Genomic DNA, 7,855 nt, shown 5'->3' with positions numbered 1-7,855 from the left:
GGGGCACTATTCTTGACAATTTTACTCTTTTCCTTGGTGGATAGATTGGGAGGAATTTGTACAAAACCAAGAAGTTTGCTATGTCATGATATCAATGATATGGAAAAGAGGTGCTCATCTAGGAGTTGATCATATAATCTCTTCATTCTCTATAGGCAAGGTCAGTATAGACAAGAAATTTGCAACCACGTTCTCCTTCCCTGGCTAGTCAACAATGGTTATATCAAACTATTGTAATAACAATAACCATATAATAATCTTATCATTGACATCAAGTTTGTTCATTTAAGACTTAATGGTTACACGATCAGTATACATAAAGACTTGGTACCCTATAATGTAATGTCTAAACTTATTCAAGGAATGTGCAACATACAAGAGCTATTTTTTAGTGGCAGTATAGTTGAGTTCAACCTTGGAAAAATTTGTATTGATTAAATAGATAACATAAGACAACTTACCTTCTAATCATCCCAAGGTTGCCTCTACAATTTTGTGAGATGCACCTGTGTGAATATGAAAAGGAAAGGCCCAATTTCGGTCTCTGAGAACTGGTGTAGTTGTCAACTTCTCCTGGATTTCTTCAAATGCTTCTTGACACTAGTTTGTCCAACAAAAATCTTAGTCTTTTGTTAGCCAACCAAGCAAAGGTGAGGCCATCTTACTAAAATCCTTGATAAATCTCTTATAATATCCAACTAGTCCTAGGAATCTCCTACCATCCCTTTGTTTCTGAGGAACATGGACACTTCTAGTAATGGAAATCTTGTTAGGGTCAATTTGAATCCCTTCCTTAGAGAGGAAGTGGCCTAGAACAATCCCTGCATTAATTAAAAAATCATATTTTTTCTTAAATTAAAGAGAGATTCATTTCAAGGCATCTTTTCAAGACTTTACACAAGTTAGAGAGAGATTCCTTGAATGTATCTCCATAAGGAGTGAAATCATCCATATAAATTTCAACCGAGCCATGAGGAAGACCAAGAAAAATTCTCAATATTGTCCTCTGGAAGGTAACAAGGGCATTACGCAAGCCATAAGGAAGGACCTTATAGGAAAAAGTTCCTTGTGGACATGTGAAGATGGTATTATTCTAGTCTTCGAGAGTGATTTGGATATGATTGTACCTACTTAAACCATCCAGAAATGAAAATAATCTTTTCCCTGCAAGACCATAAAAAAATTGATTAATAAAAGGTAAGGGAAAATGGTCTTTCTTGGTAGCCTTGTTAAGTTCCCTGTAGTAAAAAAAAAAACTCCCTTTCCCACTGTTTTTGGGCACAATAATAAGAGGTGATACGCATTCACTATCTAAGATAGGATAAATGAATCCTGCATCAAACAATTTTTGTAGTTCCTATTTTACTATGTCTTTAAGTGCAGGGTTCATCCTTCTTTGAGGATGGTGAATAGGTTTGTGACCTTCTTTGATGCATATGTGATGTGTACAGACTAATGGATGGACCCCTTTCATTTATTTTCAATCCCAAGAGAAGGCATCAGGGTGATACCTTAAGACAGTGAGAAAAACAAAATCTTGTTCAGTTGAAAGGGAAGGACTGATTTTCAAGGTTCTAGATGGGCTGATTTCCATAATTTTGACACAGTCTTGATTAGAATCAGTAATGAGAAATTTTGCCCATGGACTACTTTTAGGATGCCCTAATGGATCCTCTTTTAGCTCATCAATTTGCATGGTAACATGATGTTTGTTCTGCATAAAATTATCAATAAGATTATCTTCATCTAGCTGCTTGCTTCCAACAGTGGCTTCTAGTATATAGATTGGGTAGGGGGTGAATGATATAATTCTTCCTCTTCTTCTTCCTCTACCCACATAGGCAAATCATGCTCAACAAGGGGTTGAGTAAAGGGGTATAATACAAGTTGCTTTTTGAGCTACCCATTCTTGATTGTCATGTTCCCAACTCTACAACTGATATAAGCATCAACAATAGTTAACCAAGGTCTCCCTAAGATGAGAGGATACCCATTCAACTTGGTATTGGGTTGGAGTACAAGGAAATTAATGGGTTACTCCTACGAACTGATGGAACCCATAACATACTCAATGAGATCCTCAAGTGTTATTCTGGATCTGTTTGCAAGTTGCGGTACTGTTGCGGTTTTCCTCAAGGTTCCCTGAAGGTTGAGCTTAAGCATGGTTTCCTTGGCCATGACATTGATTACAACCCCTAGATCAATGAGTGTGTGAGGACTACAATGTTGTTAATATGTACATCCACTGCCAGGTTACCAAGATCCAAATACTTTGGGGAGATGGTCTTCCCAAGCATTAGATCAACCAATTGCCCAACAACATTTATAGTGAGGGCATCTCTCCTCTTCCTTCATGGCCTCTTGAAACACTCTTCCTTGATGAATTTATTATATATGGGAACATCTTTGATGGCCTGTAGGAGAGGGATTTTAACACATAGGTTTTTCAGTTCTCCTAGAAGTTCAACCTCTTCTAGGGTGTGTGATTTGTGATTGACCAACCTTTCAGGATAGGGGGTGGATTGTCTCGAGGAGTACTTTCTTCCTTCTCTTCTTCGGATTCTTCTCTTCTTGTAGGAATCAATTTTTGTCTTGTGGCTTACTAGCCAGTCCATGCTGATTAACATGTCGCATGAGCCCAATGATAGCAATTTCAAGTCCGCAGAGGCGTGCATGCCATTTACCACTACTAGGCATGATTTCACCACATCTTCAACTCATCTTTGGATTCTCCTGGCCAACTGAACTAACCACAACCTTTCATGGACTATCTTTTGCAATGCATAATTCTCTGCAACCTTTGGGCTAACACAACTAAAATTAGATCCTGGGTCTATCATAGTTGAAATAGGATGGTTATTGACCATACCTTCCATTTTAATCACTAATGCTTGGTGACCATTCTGCCTTATGTCTAATGCAACATAGATTCATGCCACATTCTGAGCAAAACCCTTCACCATCTCTACTCCTTGCACATTGTACAACCCCATGTTGTTCTTATATCATCGAGGAAAATATTCTTCATGTGGTTTTCTCCACAAGTCCAACACTATACGAGTTCCCTTATGAAACCCTCACCTCCTCTCTTGTAGGCTTAAAAAACCAACCTTTATCTGTAGTAGTGGATTTATGCTAAAACCCTCCCTTGGTAGGAATGGAAACCTTCACACTCCTTCCTCACAATTGATGTATAGCTCCCCTCTACCATTTCCCTCTAAAATTGTGCATACCTTTTTCCTTCCAATTAGTTCAAAACACAATCTTGTGCTTGGATGGTTCATAGCAATACTTCATATTTTGGATGGAATCCTCCAGGGTTTTTGGCTCATCAAACTCTATTATGTCCCTACAACCTTAGTAACTCCCAAAATCTATTGGTATATTCCTCAGCTATAAGTTGCCCTAATTTGTGCTCATAAAACTCCTTCACCTCATTGTCATAGTATATTTCAGATAAGTACTTCTCTCGGAAATATTTCTCAAATCTCCTCCAGGAGAACTCCTTTTTTCTAATGTTCTTGACATTCCTCAGGTCTTCCCACCAAATATCAACTTTTCCCTTCAAGCTGAAAATGACTACTCTTGCCTTCATATTCTCAGAGTAATCGTTGTAACCTATAAATCAATTTATTTTCTCATTTTATATATTAATTTTTGGGTTGAAGTGTATCAAAGAAAAGCAAAAAGTAAATAAATTAATTTATTAGAAAATTGGAATATATATATATATATATATATATATATATATATATATATATATATATATATATATATATATATATATATATATATATATATATATATATATATATATATATATATATATATATATATATATATATATTTAAGGTTTTGACTCCTCTTCTAGTGGACAAAAACTCTAAAAGGGGTAGAGTTGTATTATCTTAAGAAAATTCTCAAAGTAGAGTGACCAAAGGTCTAGATTTGAGGAGATAGAGACAAAAGTATTTTTTGAAGGAGTTGTTGATCCACTCTCATCCATAAGCCATTCAAACAAGTGCAAACAACTAGGTTGTTGAAGAATGCATTGAAGGTCATCAATCAGAGTATGGATTTCATGTTCATGTACTAGTCTATTTAGAGATTTTCTTCTCTTCAAATTCTCCACTATCATTTCATTGTTTCTCATAGGCTAATGCACCTAGACATTGTAATGGAGCAACTATCTCATCAACTAATGTAATTACTAGAAACAAATTTCAAGCATTGGTTACTCAGGATATTGGAGGGGTTATTTGACTTGATGTGTTCATATTATGCAATGATGACATGGAAATATTATGAAATGGAGATTGAAATCTAATGCTCATAAAATCTAGTGAATCCTAAGACAACATAAAATATTACTACAAAAGAAGGAAATCAACTTCAGATTGTTTCCAACAAACCTAGGCGTAATGGGAGTTTTAGATGCTTGTCGGGACACTTATGTGGATGCCATAGTCGTAACTCTTCAACTCAACTCACTAACTCTGCAGTTTATGTGAACAATGATTTATATTTTGATTTGAGAAGGGAGGTTGTGTGCTTTTTTGGTCAAGCAATCGAATGGTTACTCTAGAAATTTGGAAGTTTTGAAAAAATTATTAGGCTATGTGCCCAATCATTAACTGAAGCCAACCTACACCTAGTTCAACCAAGCTACTAAGTATACCAAGCACGATTGTTCAAGGATATCATCCACACATGGCTTCCAAGGGTATTTCCAAGAGGCCAAAGTTCATGCATTATACATCAATGTTGTCAACAAAGTGATAGGTAATATAAAGGGTTGTTTTATATTATTCTTTGTGCATGTAGGATTATTCCCACTAAAGAAAGAATAAAAAGTCTAAGCATGAAACCACCAATCAACACGACCATCTATTGAACCCAAATGCCAACAGAGAGAGCTCAATGCTAAGTGTTGGAGTTTAGTACCACATGTAAACATTCGAGTATCAAATGACTACCCAGGGTTTTAATTGTTTAAGGGAACCACAATGTTGTGTATTTGTTTGGCATGTCCATGTGCCCAACTTCACGACAACTAGAAGTGATGGCAAAAGAGTTTGCAAGGATAAATAAAGAACTCAGCAAGTTGGTGAAGTACATGCCTTGTATCAAATACTTGAGAGCCAAAAAGAAGAAAATTTAAGATTTGAAAATATTGGTGTTTATTATTTGTGGAAAATTTTCAAATAGAGTTACTTGAAAAGCTAATTTTTGTTGCATTTGAAATGTGTCATATGATACAAATTGTATAGTAATTGTGGGATAAGTATTCTCATGTGGTACATCAAGCTCATGTATCTTTCAACGTTTTCACCATAGGATTTCATCCAAGAGCTTTGGAATTGGTCTATAATGGCACTAGGAAACAAAAATTTCCCTTTATTTCAACGCATAATGCTTCTCTTTCCAATACGTGGACAAGTTGTTTTACATAGTCTTTCTAGACAAAGGTTTAGAGGTTGAGCTATCAAATTCAGCTTCAATTAGGGATCTTCCAACAATTCTGTCTACAACAATTTTAGATGTGAATTGGTGATGTGTGAAAGATTAAGATGCTATATATGTAGTGAAAAACAATGTTCCAATAGAAGTCGATACTCTGATATATTTATCCCTGTGAAAATTACGTGAATATAAGAAAACAAGGAGTGATAGTACCAAATATGGGCAATATTTGGCATACGTTGTTGCAATTTTATAGTTTTATAAACAACATCCAATTGTGGTGGGTTTTTTACGAAACTTAGGTGGAGAAACAACATGGACTATATGTTATGCCTGGTATGACTGTTATAACAACTTGTCTTGAAGTTGCAAGTGGGGGAACTAATGGTGGCTAAAATTCAGTGAATGATGTAAGCCAATCAACATGGGGAAGGTCCCCTCTTCCTCTTCAAGTTTTAGAAATAACTATTGATAGTAAAGATGGATCCATTTAATGAAATTACCCATAAGAAAATTTAGGTGAATGAAGAATTCAAGTGGGAACTAAGCTAAATGAACTTGGGGTATGATAATTCCAACTACTTCTGATGTTTCTACCATTGAAATCTTGAAAGATTGGCTGCATGAAGAATAACATCCTTATTCGTTCCTTAATGTGAGTATTGATGGGGAAATAAAAAATAACAAAGAGTCCAATGTTTATTTTGATTATGGGGATTCTGATATAGGAAATGAACAATGAGATTATTCACTTTTTGACCCAAACCTCTTAGCCTCACTTAAGAAGGAGCTTGAGCAGGTGTGTGAAGAGGAACAACATGTATTGAAACAAATAATCAATGATTTAGATTTGTTGTGTGGGAAGAGCTATGTAATAGAGAATGAACATGGTCTATAAGATATGAGTGGAACCCTAATTTCACTTCGTCTACCATGACTAAGTTGATATATTTAATTCTGATAGGATTTTAATGTAATGTGTTTTCTTTAGTTAGCTATATATATATATATATATGACTAAGTTGATATATTTAATTCTGATAGGATTTTAATGTAATGTGTTTTCTTTAGTTAGCTATATATATATATATATATATATATATATATATATATATATATATATATATATATATATATATATATATATATATATATATATATATATATATATATATATATATATATATATATATATATATATATATATATATATATATATATATATATATATATATATATATATATATATATATATAGCAATAACTTGGCTTCTCCAGAACAAGATTCATGGGGGATACACCGGAGGAGGATGGAAATCCTAGCACCCGCAGTTGCTCCAAGCTGGGAATACAAATAGGGTTACATCGTTTTGTAGTTACCTCACGAGCCCTGCGGTCTTGCGTTGTCACTTTCTGTTAACGGTTGGATGCCCTTCGTGACTGTTGTTGTCACCTACTGCTTTTTGTTTCCGCTGAGGCTGCTGCAAAATGTCAGACATGGAGTTAGAGGATGTGGATTATTTTGAGGACCTTAACCCCTATGTCTCTATCTTGCATAGCCCTAACCCTACACTGGTTTCCTCGCCTGCTGATCAATAGGATCCGTCTGATCCTCTCTTATCCGTTTCACCCCCCGCTGTTACCCTCCCCGGTATATCAGCTTCTGGTCTCCCCTTTACTGCCCTCTCCATTGACTCCCCGGATCTCTATTGTCCTCCACTCTCTCTGGAAACCCTACATCTGCTAATCGCCTGCTCGCCATCCTCCCCTCCATTTGAGCCATCGCCTTCAAGGAATTTGTCTCATCTGTCTCCCTTCGTGCTTCCTACCTCGGCTGGCTTCGTTTCAGCGCTCAGAATCGACCTGCCCGCGTCCTCTACTCCTTCCATCCCTGCTGCAGCGTCAAACCCCTCTTCCATCCCATCTGATTGCTTCGAAAGCTCGGTCATAAATGTCTGGCACTCAGCTCAACAGTCCCATCAGAAGCACGAGGGCTCCCCTGACCCTTTGCAGAATGATTCGACTGTGCCTCGCTCGGGTAAGAGGAAAATCAAGTGCGTGAAGGCCACGAGCAAGGACCTGACCCTCAAATTTGGGGAAGGGATTAATATGGGGGAAGTTGTCGACACGGCTGGTAAGGTACTCGTTGGTAGGGTTCGGGGCCGTGCATATTCTACAGAGAGACTCAGACTCTGGGTCAAGGATATTTGGGGAAATATATTTAAGGATCTTCCTAAGGTGCAAATATTGGCTCATGGGTGGTTTGCGCTACATTTTCTGCAGGAGGAATATACCAATTGGGCTCTCGCCAGATATTGGCACATAGAGATGGCACCGATCATGCTAAAGCGCTGGAGTTCATTTTTTGATCTAAAAAGGGAACATATAGGTGT

At 36.6% G+C, this 7,855-nt stretch overlaps 1 pseudogene; it reads left to right on the top strand.

The window, feature by feature from the left end:
• Positions 1-5,062: 5,062 nt before the first annotated feature.
• LOC149254125 (uncharacterized) lies at positions 5,063-5,957 on the top strand (annotated as a pseudogene).
• The last annotated feature ends 1,898 nt before the right edge of the window (positions 5,958-7,855 follow it).

The sequence above is a fragment of the Pinus tabuliformis genome, chromosome 7, assembly GCF_031772625.1.
Source record: "Pinus tabuliformis cultivar Carrire ecotype Pingquan chromosome 7, CPIR1, whole genome shotgun sequence".
NCBI classification, from domain to species: Eukaryota; Viridiplantae; Streptophyta; class Pinopsida; order Pinales; family Pinaceae; genus Pinus; species Pinus tabuliformis.
The sequence above is the reverse complement of the archived record's forward strand: the minus strand, read 5'-3'. Positions and strand labels throughout refer to the sequence as shown.